The 16,018-nt window shown below is 40.1% G+C and overlaps 1 long non-coding RNA gene across 3 annotated transcripts; it reads left to right on the top strand.

Annotated features, from left to right (window-relative positions):
- Nucleotides 1-3,175: 3,175 nt before the first annotated feature.
- LOC136710837 (uncharacterized) lies at nt 3,176-15,486 on the top strand. Of its 3 annotated transcripts, XR_010804667.1 has the most exons (6): nt 3,176-3,948; nt 5,032-6,583; nt 6,960-7,061; nt 8,695-8,796; nt 10,592-10,686; nt 10,791-10,886. It is a non-coding gene; the product is annotated as an uncharacterized lncRNA (long non-coding RNA). The 3 variants fall into 3 exon arrangements; XR_010804668.1 differs by lacking the exons at nt 10,592-10,686; nt 10,791-10,886 and adding an exon at nt 14,520-15,486; XR_010804670.1 differs by lacking the exon at nt 10,592-10,686 and having other exon boundaries at nt 10,791-10,885.
- Nucleotides 15,487-16,018: the final 532 nt, after the last annotated feature.

Raw genomic sequence — 16,018 nt, 5'->3', positions numbered from 1 at the left:
AGTGTATGTGTGACTGGGTGAATGTGTGATATTGTCCACAGGTGTGAGTGTATGTGTGACTGGGTGAATGTGTGATATTGTCCACAGGTGTGAGTGTATGTGTGACTGGGTGAATGTGTGATATTGTCCACAGGTGTGAGTGTATGTGTGATTGGGTGAATGTGTGATATTGTCCACAGGTGTGAGTGTATGTGTGACTGGGTGAATGTGTGATATTGTCCACAGGTGTGAGTGTATGTGTGATTGGGTGAATGTGTGATATTGTCCACAGGTGTGAGTCTATGTATGATTGGGTGAATGTGTGATATTGTCCACAGGTGTGAGTGTATGTGTGACTGGGTGAATGTGTGATATTGTCCACAGGTGTGAGTGTATGTGTGACTGGATGAATGTGTGATATTGTCCACAGGTGTGAGTGTATGTGTGATTGGGTGAATGTGTGATATTGTCCACAGGTGTGAGTGTATGTGTGACTGGGTGTGTGAGTAACAGGGTCTATTGGTGTGAGTATATGTGTGAAATTGCTCACAGGTGTTAATGAATGTGTGACTGGGTGAGTGTGTGAAATTTCCAACAGGTGTGAGTGTATGAAATTGTGCACAGGTGGGAATATATGTGTGACTGGATGAGTGTATGAAATTGTGCACAGGTGTGAGTGTGAGAATTATCGTGTGAGAGCAAAACTGTAAAATTACCCACTGCTGTGAATGTGAAAGTGACACCTTGTGAGTGGCGCCCTCTCTGGTTCTGGGCCCACTTCAACCTTGATCAGGATGAAGCAGTAGCAGAAAATGAGACGGTGAAAGGCAGATGCTGGTCATTAATACTGATGTCATAAGGGGTGCTTAAACAGAACGTTTACATATAATCAACCTCACATGAAATGCATTAACACATTGCAACAAAACACACTTTTAATTCTAACCCTAGCCTCATACAAACAGTCATACAGAGAGGGCTAGACAAGAGTATCTGTTTGTGGGGTGGTGTTGGAGGGGGCCTGGCAGTCAGGAGGGGGAGACAATCGCAGCGTCTGTGGTCAGGGCATCCTGCCAGCGCTGACCACGGGTCCCCCCACTACCCGCTCTCCTGGCGGCGCAAGTGCACCTTATTCATAACCTACATATCCCTGGCTATTAAGGCCTGGGCCCCTGCCAAGCCAAACTCCTCAAGCGTGCCAGAATCTAATGCCCTTTTTGATATGTGGTGAAGAAACCACCGAGGGCTTTGCAGGGTCCACTAAACTCCTATCATTCACCCAGCTATCTGCGGCCCTGTGCCCCTCCTGGCCTCATTCATATGGAGATGTCTACACCACTGCACCCACGCTATACCTCCACCAAGCCTTAAACATGCACAGAGATACAGCATGAAAAAAAAGGGAAAAAAAAGCAGGCCAAAGTAGCACAAGGGGAAACAGGCAGAGCGGCGTGGCGAGGCCGAAAAATTGGGAATGGTTGAGGGATCAGATTGGGACGCTGATAACTTTCTCTGGGCCCCTGATGGAGTTCTCTGTTAGGGTCTGTCATTTCTCCGCCTGAGAGCGATGGTCAAAAACGCCTGTGCGCTGTTTTGATGGAGCTGTCCAAATGAACTTGCGATCATTTATTTTTTCTGCTCCACGCCGCCGAGGAGCCTTCGGAGAGGTCATAGTCAATTTGGCCCGTAGACCGCTCTAATAGCCCGTACCGCTGAAGTTAACCATCTTTAAAGGTGGGGCTTTCTGTGCATGTGAGCACGCTGGGGGAAAAGTCCATTTGCTATTCGCTCGGGCTCAGGCCGAGAAAGGGCTCACAGCGCCCCGGCTATCATCGCTCGAGAGCACCAGATACAGAGATGGTCCAGATGAGATAGTTATCGCTCCCGTTTTTTTCCTACCCGCTTCTCTTTCCGAGCCAAACGCTGCTGGTTGGCGGCCAATTCTGGACGAGATTAGCTGAGACAGGATATAGAGAAACTGCTTCAGCAGCATCGCGAGCAAACGGTGAATTAATTTGTTTAATACTAAAGTACTTTTACTAAATGCATGCATAATTAATGAGGATGTTTATGAATAATGAAATCGTGCTGGGATCATGGACGCAGCACTTCTGCAAAATATGATAAAGAGGGCCCTGCCAGGTAGCATGAATTGATATAAGGCTATTTTGCTGTTGTTTCTGTTGTTGTTTTTGTTTTGAGACAATACGAAAGTGGCAGCAAAATGAAAAGAGGTGGAGAGTCTTAGGGAAAGGATTTGTGGACATGGTTAGTTTCTTTTCATAATCTTCCTATTAGCACTAAACTACTTGCAATTCACAAACCCATGACAGGGACACTATTAGTGGCAAACTCACAGAGCTGTGGCTTACTTCCCTGGAGACTTCTTTGCTCTCTTTCTCCCTCTCTCACTATAAATCCATTTGAACACCCCCAGGCACATCACAAAGACAGAGGGACTGTAAGCAGAGATACAGCGTTAATAGGTGTGAAATTCTCATCGTGAGGCAAGAGACGGCTTTATTGGTGCAAACTTTCAAAGATGCACATTTCATTTGAATTCTGCACACTGTCAAACCGGATTGCTTTGATTGTCACTTAATGAAGTGGAGACGTCGGGCCGTAATTGCATTTGTAAATACACGGCACCTTTTCAGAACAGAGACAGCTTTTTTTTTTCTTTTTTTACCGATATTTTACCATTCTGATTTGGACTGGGCTTTATTTTTAGACCCTCATCTCTCACTGTCATCAGAACCAACAGAGCGAGTTTGGGTTTAACACAATCAAAAGAAGGGTTTCCAGATGATGGAACAAGCCTCAGACCCCATTGGTGTATCAAAGAGTACTCCTTCTCTTATTAACTGCAATAATGCTCTCTAAATGGCTCTGGGTTTGAACTGGGAAAAGACCCTGACATCCTGTGGAGGTTTAAAAAGGGTTCTTCATTCTCACATATGACTATAATATATAATATATATAATATAATATATGAACTATATTGTTCTTCAGAGAAAATAAATAAACCTCGTATTAATGATTGGTCTGATTTTATAATTATAACTAGAAGCATAAGGTGCAGCCAACTTCTAAAACCAAACTTTAGATTGTGTGTGTGTGTGTGTGTGTGTGTTTGTTTATATTACATGGTGGGGTCCGCAACCTGTTAGCACACTCACGGTGTGGGGACCAAAAACATGGTGGGGACCGGTTTGCTGGTCCCCACAATGTTTTCAGCCAAAATGGGTCAGCTGACTCAGGAGGCCATGCTGATATGGGTGGTGCAGTTTTTTTTTTGGCCCCCATGCTTCACACAAACCTGACAGCCGTGTGTCTCATCTGTGTGTGACTCTGCTCACCACGCCCCCGGTGGCACTCGGTGGTATTGCATGAACACACAGATCGTGGGGGTCCGTACACACTTCACTACTGCGTCTACGCAACACTGATAGTGACTCATATTAAATGAACTAGGGTCCTTTAAACACTGCATTAATGGCTCCTTCTCCAAGGTAAACACAAATAAAACACCGTACACAACTAGTTAGTCTTTTAAACATAGAAAATAATCTTAACAAGAAATGTACATGGACATACATTTAGTTACAAAATATTAATCCTGGTGTAGTATATTGTAAGTTAGTGAGGAGGCGAATTAAATTGTTTAAATTAAAACTTTTAGTTCAAACATCAGCGTTATAAAGTCTTTAATGGTGACACGTTCAAGAGTAAAATTCATATACGTGTAAATATAGTCCACTCTTTATGTATTAAAATAGCTCAGCCGAACATTTGGTTGAAGATAATGGCTCTGTGTAATGGAAGCGAATATAAAATGGCGGTTTGTAGTTTTCACCGTTCTACATTGAATGAAGGAAAAGCAACTCGGAACTACAAAGGAACTACACTTCCCATAATCCCTCTGTTCCACGAAGAGTCTGCGGGGTCGTGCACAGGACGAGCTGAAAGGTAATAAACAACGGCTTAAATATATGGCTTTACTCGGTAATGTAACGCTTATTTTAGTCGTATTTATGTGTGTATATAGAGAGAATGGGAGTTATTAAGCTGTTTTAAATGTTTTAAAGGGCTATATTTCCGTGCGAGAGTAGTGCAGAGAGAAAGAGGCCCGTGAAATGTGACGTTAACAAGAGCTTTCGTGCTTTAGCTAACGCTATACTGGATATAGAGAGAATATTCGGCTGGTTTTGTAAAATTAAGTTTTTAAAGGACTCTGTTTCCATGAATGCGTGTTGGAGACGGAGAGAAAGTTAGAGAGTTTTATTAAAACTGTATTTTCAGTGCATTCACTTGAGAGAGAAAGACAGACGGGAAAGTTAAATTAAAGTGCCAATATGTGGGTTTTTGTAATGACTTTAAATCACGTAAAATTGCTTAAATATATGGCTTTACTCGGTAATGTGACGCTTATTTTAGTCGTATTTATGTGTGTATATAGAGAGAATGGGAGTTATTAATCTGTTTCAAATGGTTTAAAGGGCTATATTTCCGTGTGTGAGTAGTGCAGAGAGAAAGAGGCTCTTAACTGTGATGTTAACAACAGCTTTCGTGCTTTAGCTAACGTTATACTGGTTATAGAGAGAATATTCGGCTGGTTTTGTAAAATTAAGTTTTTAAAGGACTCTGTTTCCATGAATGCGTGTTGGAGACAGAGAGACAGTTACTTCAGCTGTTTACATTATAGAGGCCAGTTAGAGGCAAGTGTTTAAGGCGACGCTTCATTTGTAAATGTTTAATATTGAGAGTAAACGTGATATTTTATTAGAATCATATAATCAGAGTTTTATTAAAACTGTATTTTCAGTGCATTCACTTGAGAAAGTGCCAATATGTGGGTTTTTGTAATTAGTTTAAATCACGTAAAATTGCTTTGAGATGTTAAAAATCTGCAAATCTAAAACAATGTGTTTGACATTGTAGCCTATGATTATATTTGCAACTCCTTCATTTGAAAATCAGTGAGCATTTGGTGTGTACTATAAGCCTGACTTGCTTGTAACATTTGGTTGGTTTGTATTCGTTTACTTTTAGGGAGAGAGAGATTTTGGAGAGGGAGACAGCAGAAGCCGTTCCTGGGCAGGTGGAAAGAGGAAAAGGGAAAGATCTGGGAGGAGAAAAAGGAGAGTAATGCACTGACCCCTCGACTGATCTGCATCTAAGCTCAGAATACGAGAACTGTTTATTCACATTTAGATGTGTACTTACAGTAAGTGAGTGAATGAATTACTGTGTTCCTCCATAACTCCAGACTAACCTTAACATGCTCCCTATTCTCCTCACAAACATTCATCAGTTCCTCAAAGTACTCCTTCCACCCTTCAAATATCATCTCTTCATTAGTCTGCACAATACCTTCTGCATTCATTATCATCCTAACATGCTGTACATCCTCACATCCTGTTCCTCTCTCATCTCGCCAGTCGATACATGTCTTTTATTCTAACCTCACTATCCATATTCTCATACAACTTTTCACGTGCATTTTCCCTAGCCTTTGTCACTTCTCCGTTTGCTTGATGCTGCATTTTTTTGTATTTCTTTAGACATCTCTCTTGAGATTCCAATTCTATTTTGTCGACCACTTCCTTCTTAAGATTTCCTGCATGATCTCCTCATTCCAGCACAAAGTCTCCTCCCTTCCTTCCTCTGTCCATACGACAAACACAGTACCTGTAGCCGATTCCCTCACTGCTTTTGCAGTCTCTGCCCATCTGTCCATCACCTCGTCCACCCCACCTAGCATCTGCCTCACCTCCTCCCTGAATCACACACCGTACTGTTCTTACTTTAACGTCCACCATCTGATCTGTGATTTAGCCCTCACCCACTTCCTTTTCTTCACCTCCAAATACATCCTACCTACCACCACCGTCTGATGCTGCCTTGCTATACTTCACCCCTGCCACCGCCTTACAGTCACTAAATTACTTCAGGTTGCTTCGCCTGCATAAAACATAGTCCACATGTGTAGACCTTCCTCCACTCTTAAATGTCACCCTATGCTCTTCCTTCTTCTGAAAATAAGTATTTACTACTGCCATTTGCATTTTTTGGGGCAAATTCTACCACCATATCAGCTACCTCTCTCCTTTTACCAGTCATAGTGCTAACGTTCAGTGTTTCCACTCTCACCTCCACCTTCCTCACCCTCTTCTTTATTTTGTCTCTCAACTCTTGTTCCCCCTCTCCTTCTCCTCCTGTGACCAACAGTATCCCAATTTCCACTGGTACACTGGCAGGAAACAATCCCAATGGTGGACGTTGTTAACCCGAGCCTTCTCTGATCCGATATGGAACTCTTGTTAGTGATCTGCATTGTTAATTTCACATAGTTTATACAAAAGATAATCTTTCTGACACAACCCTCCCTATGTATACACGCTTGGGACCAGCATTACAATGCAATGTATTTCAGTGGCTAGGTTATGATTTGTCTGCCTACATTTACGCATATTGTGAGTTCCAGGAGGACAGTACAATTGAGACGGAGGAGAGTGAAAGCACTTGATGAAGCAGCACAGAATGTCATCAGTGCCACTATCAACACCAATGTATTGGAAGGTATCTCTAAACTCCTATAAAGGTAAATCTAGTATAATCTTTTCTTCAAGATTAAATTGTGCATTATGTTTTTTTTTTTTTTTTTTTTGCCTGTATAGTTCACTTAATGTTTTAAATTAGCAGCCTTTAAGCAGTTGTAGAGTAGTTATTTGTAATATAAGGAGTACTGGTAAAATTCAGCTTTTTATTTTTATTTTCTGCTAAATGCTAATGTGTTTTTAAAACTTTTCAATTTTTGAACTGAAGCTAGGTTATGCATAATATGTAGATTAAAATAAAAGATTGTGTATTCATTAAATTACACTGATGGTCTCATTTGTGGTTACCAAATGTTTAATATTAAATTGTGATATTTTATTAACTGTAGGCTGTTTTACTGTTGTTTGAAATCTCTGTAGAAGGCATGAGAGGACACCGCTGACATGATGGACATGGTAGAACAAACCCACTGAGCTTCCGGTCCTGTGCTCAGCGCTGGAGCGCCGTCCTCTGACTTGGAGGTATTTAAAAAGGTTTTATGTCCATATAGTCACTGAAATAGGTTTTAGTGAGGCAGGTCACTGTGGTCAGTTGAAGTTAATTTCTCTGGTACAAAATTATGATAGTTCATTGCTTTTGGGTGAGGCCTTAGGGATGGTACTGGTTACACATACTCTCAGGTCGTACGTTGTGGGGACCCTCTCAGGACGGAACTATTGAAAAGGTTTTGGTCAAATGTGCACACACACACTGTCAGGTCTTGCATAGTGGGGTCCCCGTTTAGGGAGAAACACCTACTAAAGCAGTACACGCACAGGTCAATATACAGACAGTTTATCTGAACTACAGTGTACATTACCCCATGACTGATGTCACTGAGGGTCTAGTTTGAATTTGTTATTATTTTCTTTTCTGACACGGCTCTTTAAGCTTATATTAGTTACACACACTGTCAGGTCTTGCATAGTGGGGTCTCCGTTTAGGGAGACACACCTACTAAAGCAGTACACTCACAGGTCAATATACAGACAGTTTATCTGAACTACAGTGTACATTACCCCATGACTGATGTCACTGAGGGTCTAGTTTGAATTTGTTATTATTTTCTTTTCTGACACAGCTCTTTAAGCTTATATTAATGACACACACTGTCAGGTCTAGCATAGAGGGGTCCCCTTCTAGGGAGACACTCCTACTATAGCAGTACACGCACAGGTCAATATACAGACAGCGTTTCTGAACTACACTGTACATTACCTCATGACTGATGTCACTGAGAGTTTAGTTTGAATTTTTTATTATTTTCTTTTCTGACACAGCGCTTTAAGCTTATATTAGTGACACACACTGTCAGGTCTAGCCTAGTGGGGTCCCCGTTTAGGGAGACACACCTACTAAAGCAGTACACTCACAGGTCAATATACAGACAGTTTATCTGAACTACAGTGTACATTACCTCATGACTGATGTCACTGAGGGTCTAGTTTGAATTTGTTATTATTTTCTTTTCTGACATAGCTCTTTAAGCTTATATTAATGACACACACTGTCAGGTCTGGCATAGAGGGGTCCCTTTCTAGGGAGAAACTCCTACTATAGCAGTACACTCACATCTCAATATACAGACAGCTTTTCCGAACTACAGTGTACGTTACCTCATGACTGATGTCACTGAGGGTCTAGTTTGAATTTGTTATTATTTTCTTTTCTGACACAGCTCTTTCAGGTTATATTAGTGACACACACTGTCAGGTCTAGCATAGAGGGGTCCCCTTCTAGGGAGACACTCCTACTATAGCAGTACACTCACAGGTCAATATACAGGCAGCGTTTCTGAACTACAGTGTACGTTACCTTATGACTGATGTCACTGAGGGTCTAGTTTAAATTGGTTATTTACTTTTCTGATTCAGCTCTTTCAGGTTGTATTGGCGGTTGTATTGGTGGTATAATCTGAAATTGTTACTTGTGTCAGGACAAATGTGTCTTAAGTTTTTTAATACCATGGTGTATCCATGTCAAGTCAATTTGACTCAGCAATTGTTTAACTGATGAGAGATTAAACATGTTGTAACATGTATTGCACTTTAAATACTAATGTATTTGTGTGTGGTGTTCGCCGAAATGTTTTACTGTTGTTTGAAATCTCTGTAGAAGGCATGAGAGGACACCGCTGACACGATGGACATGGTAGAACAAACCCACTGAGCTTCCGGTCCTGTGCTCAGCGCTGGAGCGCCGTCCTCTGACTTGGAGGTATTTAAAAAGGTTTCATGTCCATATAGTCACTGAAATAGGTTTTAGTGAGGCAGGTCACTGTGGTCAGTTGAAGTTAATTTCTCTGGTACAAAATTGTGATAGTTCATTGCTTTTGGGTGAGGCCTTAGGGATGGTACTGGTTACACACACTCTCAGGCCTTACGTTGTGGGGACCCTCTCAGGACGGAACTATTGAAAAGGTTTTGGTCAAATGTGCACACACACACACTGTCAGGTCTAGCATAGTGGGGTCCCCGTTTAGGGAGAAACACCTACTAAAGCAGTACACTCACAGGTCAATATACAGACAGCGTTTCTGAACTACAGTGTACATTACCCCATGACTGATGTCACTGAGGGTCTAGTTTGAATTTGTTATTATTTTCTTTTCTGACACAGCTCTTTAAGCTTATATTAATGACACACACTGTCAGGTCTAGCATAGAGGGGTCCCATTCTAGGGAGACACTCCTACTATAGCAGTACACTCACAGGTCAATATAAAGACAGCGTTTCTGAACTACAGTGTACATTACCTCATGATTGATGTCACTGAGGGTCTAGTTTGAATTTGGTATTATTTTCTTTTCTGACACAGCGCTTTAAGCTTATATTAGTGACACACACTGTCAGGTCTAGCATAGTGGGGTCCCCGTTTAGGTAGAAACACCTACTAAAGCAGTACACTCACAGGTCAATATACAGACAGTTTATCTGAACTACAGTGTACATTACCCCATGACTGATGTCACTGAGGGTCTAGTTTGAATTTGTTATTATTTTCTTTTCTGACACAGCTCTTTAAGCTTATATTAGTGACACACACTGTCAGGTCTAGCATAGTGGGGTCCCCTTCTAGGGAGACACTCCTACTAAAGCAGTACACTCACATGTAAATATACAGACAGTTTATCTGAATTACAGTGTTCATTACCTCATGACTGATGTCACTGAGGTTCTAGTTTGAATTTGTTATTATTTTCTTTTCTGACACAGCTCTTTAAGCTTATATTAATTACACACACTGTCAGGTCTAGCATAGTGGGGTCCCCTTCTAGGGAGACACTCCTACTAAAGCAGTACACTCACAGGTCAATATAAAGACAGTTTATCTGAACTACAGTGTACATTACCTCATGACTGATGTCACTGAGGTTCTAGTTTGAATTTGTTATTATTTTCTTTTCTGATAAAGCTCTTTAAGATTATATTAGTTACACACACTGTCAGGTCTAGCATAGTGGGGTCCCCTTCTAGGGAGACACTCCTACTAAAGCAGTACACTCACAGGTCAATATACAGACAGTTTATCTGAACTACAGTGTACATTACCTCATGACTGATGTCACTGAGGTTCTAATTTGAATTTGTTATTATTTTCTTTTCTGATACAGCTCTTTAAGGTTGTATTGGTGACACACACTGTCAGGTCTAGCATAGAAGGGTCCCCTTCTAGGGAGACACTCCTACTATAGCAGTACACTCACAGGTCAATATATAGACAGCGTTTCTGAACTACACTGTACATTACCTTATGACTGATGTCACTGAGGGTCTAGTTTGAATTCGTTATTATTTTCTTTTCTGACACAGCGCTTTAAGGTTGTATTGGTGACACACACTGTCAGGTCTAGCGTCGTAGGGACCACTTCTAGGAAGACACTCCTACTATAGCAGTACACTCACAGGTCAATATACAGACAGCTTTCCTGAACTACAGTGTATGTTACCTCATGACTGGTGTCACTGAGGGTCTAGTTTGAATTTGTTATTATTTTCTTTTCTGATACAGCTCTTTAAGGTTTTATTGGTGACACACACTGTCAGGTCTTGCGTCGTAGGGACCACTTCTAGGAAGACACTCCTACTACAGCAGCACACTCACAGGTCAATATACAGACAGCTTTTCTGAACTACAGTGTATGTTACCTCATGACTGGTGTCACTGAGGGTCTAGTTTGAATTTGTTATTATTTTCTTTTCTGACACAGCTCTTTCAGTTTGTATTGGTGACACACACTGTCAGGTCTAGCATCGTAGGGACCACTTCTAGGGAGACACTCCTACTATAGCAGTACACTCACAGGTCAGTATACAGACAACATTTTCTGAACTACAGTTTACGTTACAGTGTATTTCTCTAAGTAATATGCATTTTCCCCAAGTATTTTTTTTCTTTTCCACAACTGCTGACTAGATTTTCAGCTGGTTCTGATAACTCCTCCACATATCGAAGATATCGAAGTTCACATGCATGGATGCAGCAAACTTGGCTACAAATCCCATAACACCTATCTCTACTGGTCTTGCCTGTGCCTGCCACCCACGTTCTGTACAGTTCCCAAACTTTGTTCGATATTTGGACACTGAAAGCCGTGTTTGGTATTGAACCAACACAGGACACCATTTATTATATTGTTTTGAGGTTAGACTGTAAAAACTTATAGTTTGAAACAGACAGAAGCTCTGCAGGTCTCCCTTAGCCAGAGGGAGGGGCAGGTACTCCACAGAACATGCTTCTCATTGGTCCTCACTTGTATTAACTGTCCATGATTTATTTATATAAATTGTAATTAGTGAAGTATTTAAAATAGTAAAGCTATAAATGTGTCCCTAAATTTGGTTTCAGAAAGTTGGCAGCCTACAATTTCATAAATCACACTGCTTATTATTATAGAAAGAATAATTGTGCCCACACAATTTTACACAGGCCCACCCAAAGATCAATTTGTGGCTATGCCACTGATGTAGTTAACGTTTAGTCATAGTTCCTAGTTTGAATAAATGTAATAATATAAACTGGACTTGCTGCCACATCAGGCCATTGGTCTCGTTACACATACAAGGCTGGGGTTTGCATTCTTGCAATTTGCTGCTGATACAATTTAAATACAAAAATTCAGGTATCTCGTTTCTACCTGCCACTATCACTTCTCTCATTGAAGTGTTTGTAAAATAAAATAACTGTAGTTAGTAAGGCCTACCGATTTACATAGACTTAATATATTAACCGAAATAATAAATCTTGTAAAGTACTGTATGAAAAAATATGAGAATGACACCCTGCCTTTACGATGTTTGTTTGATGTGGCCCTTGAATTAAAGTAATTGGGGACCCCTACTCTATTGTATCTCTGATAGTGCATTTCCTCCAAAAAGGAACCAGAACGGTTCCAGTTCACAAGGTGAATTTGGAACCGTTTGGTATGTTTCCATCTACACAAACTGGTTCGCGACCTAGAAAAATTTGTTCCCAGCTGAGTTTCAAATGCAGCGTTATTGCACTGCGGAGCTTGACAGGGTAATTTACAACGTTTCAAATAAATAAATAAAAAGAAATAAAACAGGAACACGCCCTGTTTTTTTGTTTCTGGTGCTGTTTGTGTACGATTCCATTTGTGTTGGTCAGAGCCACAGCTCTCGGTTACGTTTCTCTGCTGTTCACAAGCTCAGCAGGACGGCTCTGAACTCGGCAACATTTACACAGTACTATATCTGACTCGGGTCTGACTTCATGGTAAACAAAGAATAAACAATGACTCTAACAATGAGTCTAACGGTCTTTGGTGCTGGCGCTGTATTCAGGCACAGCGACTCCCCCGCTAATGACGTATATGACGTTTCCCCTTTAAACGTGTAGAAACGCAGCAGTTCATTGGAAAGAACCAAGGTTCCAAGAATCAGGAATGGAACCGGTTTAGGAGCCAGAGTTCTTTTGGTGAAATAGCGCTGTGATTGACAGCAACAAATCAATGTTCTGATCGGTTAAATAAACCTCACTATATGATTGGTACAGCTAAAGCTTTCCTATTGGTACATCAGTTGGCCAATCAGGGTCAAAAATTCACAACTGTGAAAAGAGATTTACACAAGCAGCAGAGAAGGTGAATGTGTGCATTTTTTGTCACATTTGGAACATAAAGGTTTGCTCTGGTGCATTTTAAAACAATACTCACAAATGTAATGGACTTTGTAACTGCTTTTGAGCAATTAAATTAAATTCACAAATGTGCAAAAAAGATTTGCATTTGTAAATGAAATGTTGTGAATGTGTGAATCAGTAACTTCTCAACGGTTTAAAATGTGCAAGAGCAAACCGCCGCGTTTCTACGGACAGCAGAGAAACGTAAACAAGAGCCGCGGCTTTGATCAACGCACATGCAATTGCGCCTAACTTCACCAGAAACGCATAAAAATGGGGCATGTTCCTGTTTTTTCCTATTATTTATTTATATGAAATGTTGTGAATGACCCTGTCAAGCTCCACTGGGCGATGATGCTGTATTTGACGCTGTATTTGTTCACAAGGTCAGCAGGATGCCTCTGAACTCAGCCATAGTGTCTCCGTTCATGACGTATTCCTGGTTCCCCTCAAAATGTGTAGAAATGCGGTGGTTCACTGGAAAGAACCAATGTTCCTAGAATCAGGAACAGAACTGGTTCAAGAACCAGAGTTCTTTTGGTGGAAAAGCGCTATGGTTGACAGCAACAAATCCGATTGGTTAAACAAACCTTGCGATCTGATTGGTCCAGCTAAAGCTTTCCTATTGGTCCATCAATTGGCCGTCAAAACAGGGTCTTTAATTCGCAACTGCAAAAAGAGATTCGAATGAAGGCGAATGTGTGTTTTTTTCCATCTCATTCAAAAACTCCCACTGTCACATTTGGAACCTTTAAAAAAGGTTTGCTCTTGCACATTTTAAGTATTTTACTAATTCACACATTCACAACATTTCATTTACAAATGCAAATCTTTTTTACACATCTGTGAATTTAAGTTATTATTATTGTAGTTGTTGTTTTAAATTTGACGTATACATTTGTGGATTTTAACGTGTATGTAGTTGCTCAAACACAGTTACAAAGTCTGTTACATTTGTGAGTATTGTTTTACAAACTCAAAATTTTTTACCCTTTTTTGACTCCGTATTTGACTCCAGAACATTAGTGCAGAGAGTACAATGCAGTAATACAAAGATCTTAAAATACATACAGAACAGGACCAGTAGACACAACACAGACAACAGTGTAGTTCTTCTTCTCATCAGCCTATGCCTCAAATTCTCATTGATGGGAGCTTGTCTCTTCGCTCACTGTCAGTCACAAGTCTCATACTACTGGATATTTATTGGATATCGAGATCGAGATAGTGTTGATTTGCCTCTGACCTAAGGGTTGTTCCCGTGATCCCCTAAAACAGTCTTTGACAAGAAAATCGGGGCTACAATCGTGCAGTGTGATCATATATCAGGAATCCATCAAGAAACATGTAATTGAATGATATTTATGAACGTACTTGTTTTATGAATGAGATGGATTCACTCAAGTATAAAGAAATGGTAAAAAGGTACTCTACTAAGTATTAATTACACCTGTCACAAAGGGTTTTAAAAGGTGTTTAATAATTCTGAGGCAGTAGTTATTTTGGGCATTTTTGTTGGATTGGGAGAAAACAATTTTATCTATTTAAATTGTTATTTTAATCACTTTTTGCCAAAAAAAAAATAGCTAATAATCCTAATTTGGGGCTTGATACCATTTTGAGTGCCAATGTAGGTCTGTTTTCTCTTTTGCATGTTGTAAGAAAAACAGCCTTATTAAATCATGCAATTTGTGCCAAAAAAGCTGTTGGTAAAAGAGAAATTTTTATTAAAATTTAGGCATAGGAAAATTTCCTTTGAGAGATATATATATATATATATTTTTTTTTTGTTCCCTAGGTCCAGTGAATTCCATGGAGTGGAGAAGCTCATGTTGATAGAAAGTTCCTGGAAAGCTGTTTGTTCACTGTATACATCTGAACAGTGGGCTCTTAAACCTGTCTCTGCAATGTTGTGATGTGATTTATATTGTTTTAAAGTTTCTGCTTTCAGACTTGATGAAAGCACTCTCGAACCAGGCACTTTTTTTACGAACACCTTGTGTCTATACTCACTGTTCATTTCATCAGCTCCATTTACAATGTAGGAGCATTTTGTAGTTCAGCATTTACAGAATAGTGTCCATTTCTTGCGCTGCATGCTTTGTTTACCAGATTTCACCCTGTTCTTCAATGGACAGTACTCCTAGAGGACCCCCACCTAGCGCGATTTGTTTTGATTCCAGATACATTTCTTGGGGTGAGGTTGTGGTAGTGAAAAGCCAACCAGGGACCAAACAGTCCAGTAGTGTAGGTCCCATGCATTGCACAAGCACACTGAATGTGTTGCTCTGGTATGAGTGGATCAGACATGGCAGTGCTCCTACATGGTAAGAGTAACTAATATAATGGACAGCGAGTGTAAGTACAGTGTTCGTAATGGAGTTCTTGGTTAATATCATAGATGGACTGTCTCATGTCAATTATTCTGAGTTTATATTGTGTGTGTTCATATTGATTTTTAATTTTCTTTAGCCTAGCTAAGCTCATCAGTTATTCAAGGTATTATTTATTTATATTGTGTTTATTCTCTCAGTTTTTGGCTAACTTCATTGCTTCTACAGTATGTACACATCTGTGCCTATCTTTTTCAGAGTTTAATAAAAGAACAAATTAGTTCAAATAACGTTAAAGGTTAATAAATTAATCTTTAAACGAATGCATCGGCCTGGATTAGTTGTTTTTCTGCATTAATTATAGATTACACATTGTTCTCTCTCAAAATGAAATTGGTCCCCACAAAGAATGAGAACAGGTGATTTGTGTAATATTTGGTCCCCAAATATACTCCAAACCTGAAATGTCCCCACAAGTCATGAGGACGTCTGGTCAGAATCAATTTTGGTGAGATATTTGTAATTTGAAGTGATATTAAGATTCACAAGTGCATTTTGACAAAGCATGATTTTTTTCAAGTCTCTAGCACCTTGGGAAAGGGTGGACCCCACAATGTGAGTATTCCTCCAGGTGACCCCCACAATGCACAGAAACATGTGTGTGTGTGTGTGTAAAAACTGAAACCGCACCTCTTAAAAAGCATTGCAGCTGTAATAAAAGCAAAGGGTGAACACAGTCAATGCTGAAAATGTTCAAAGCATTTTCGTTGTGGAAGCTTCAGTTTAACTGTTTGCTAAATACATTGTTTCCTGCTTTTTGTCTGACACCGAAAAATGAATAACATGTTTTTTTTCCAGAGTGGTCTCTCATTTGCAGAGTGTATGGAATATAAATGCTATTTTTATACAATTACTACCAGCAGCAGCAATCATAAATAATTTTGCCCCTATCCAGAAGAATAGC

This window comes from Hoplias malabaricus, chromosome 1, assembly GCF_029633855.1.
Source record: "Hoplias malabaricus isolate fHopMal1 chromosome 1, fHopMal1.hap1, whole genome shotgun sequence".
NCBI classification, from domain to species: domain Eukaryota; kingdom Metazoa; phylum Chordata; class Actinopteri; order Characiformes; family Erythrinidae; genus Hoplias; species Hoplias malabaricus.
The sequence above is the reverse complement of the archived record's forward strand: the minus strand, read 5'-3'. Positions and strand labels throughout refer to the sequence as shown.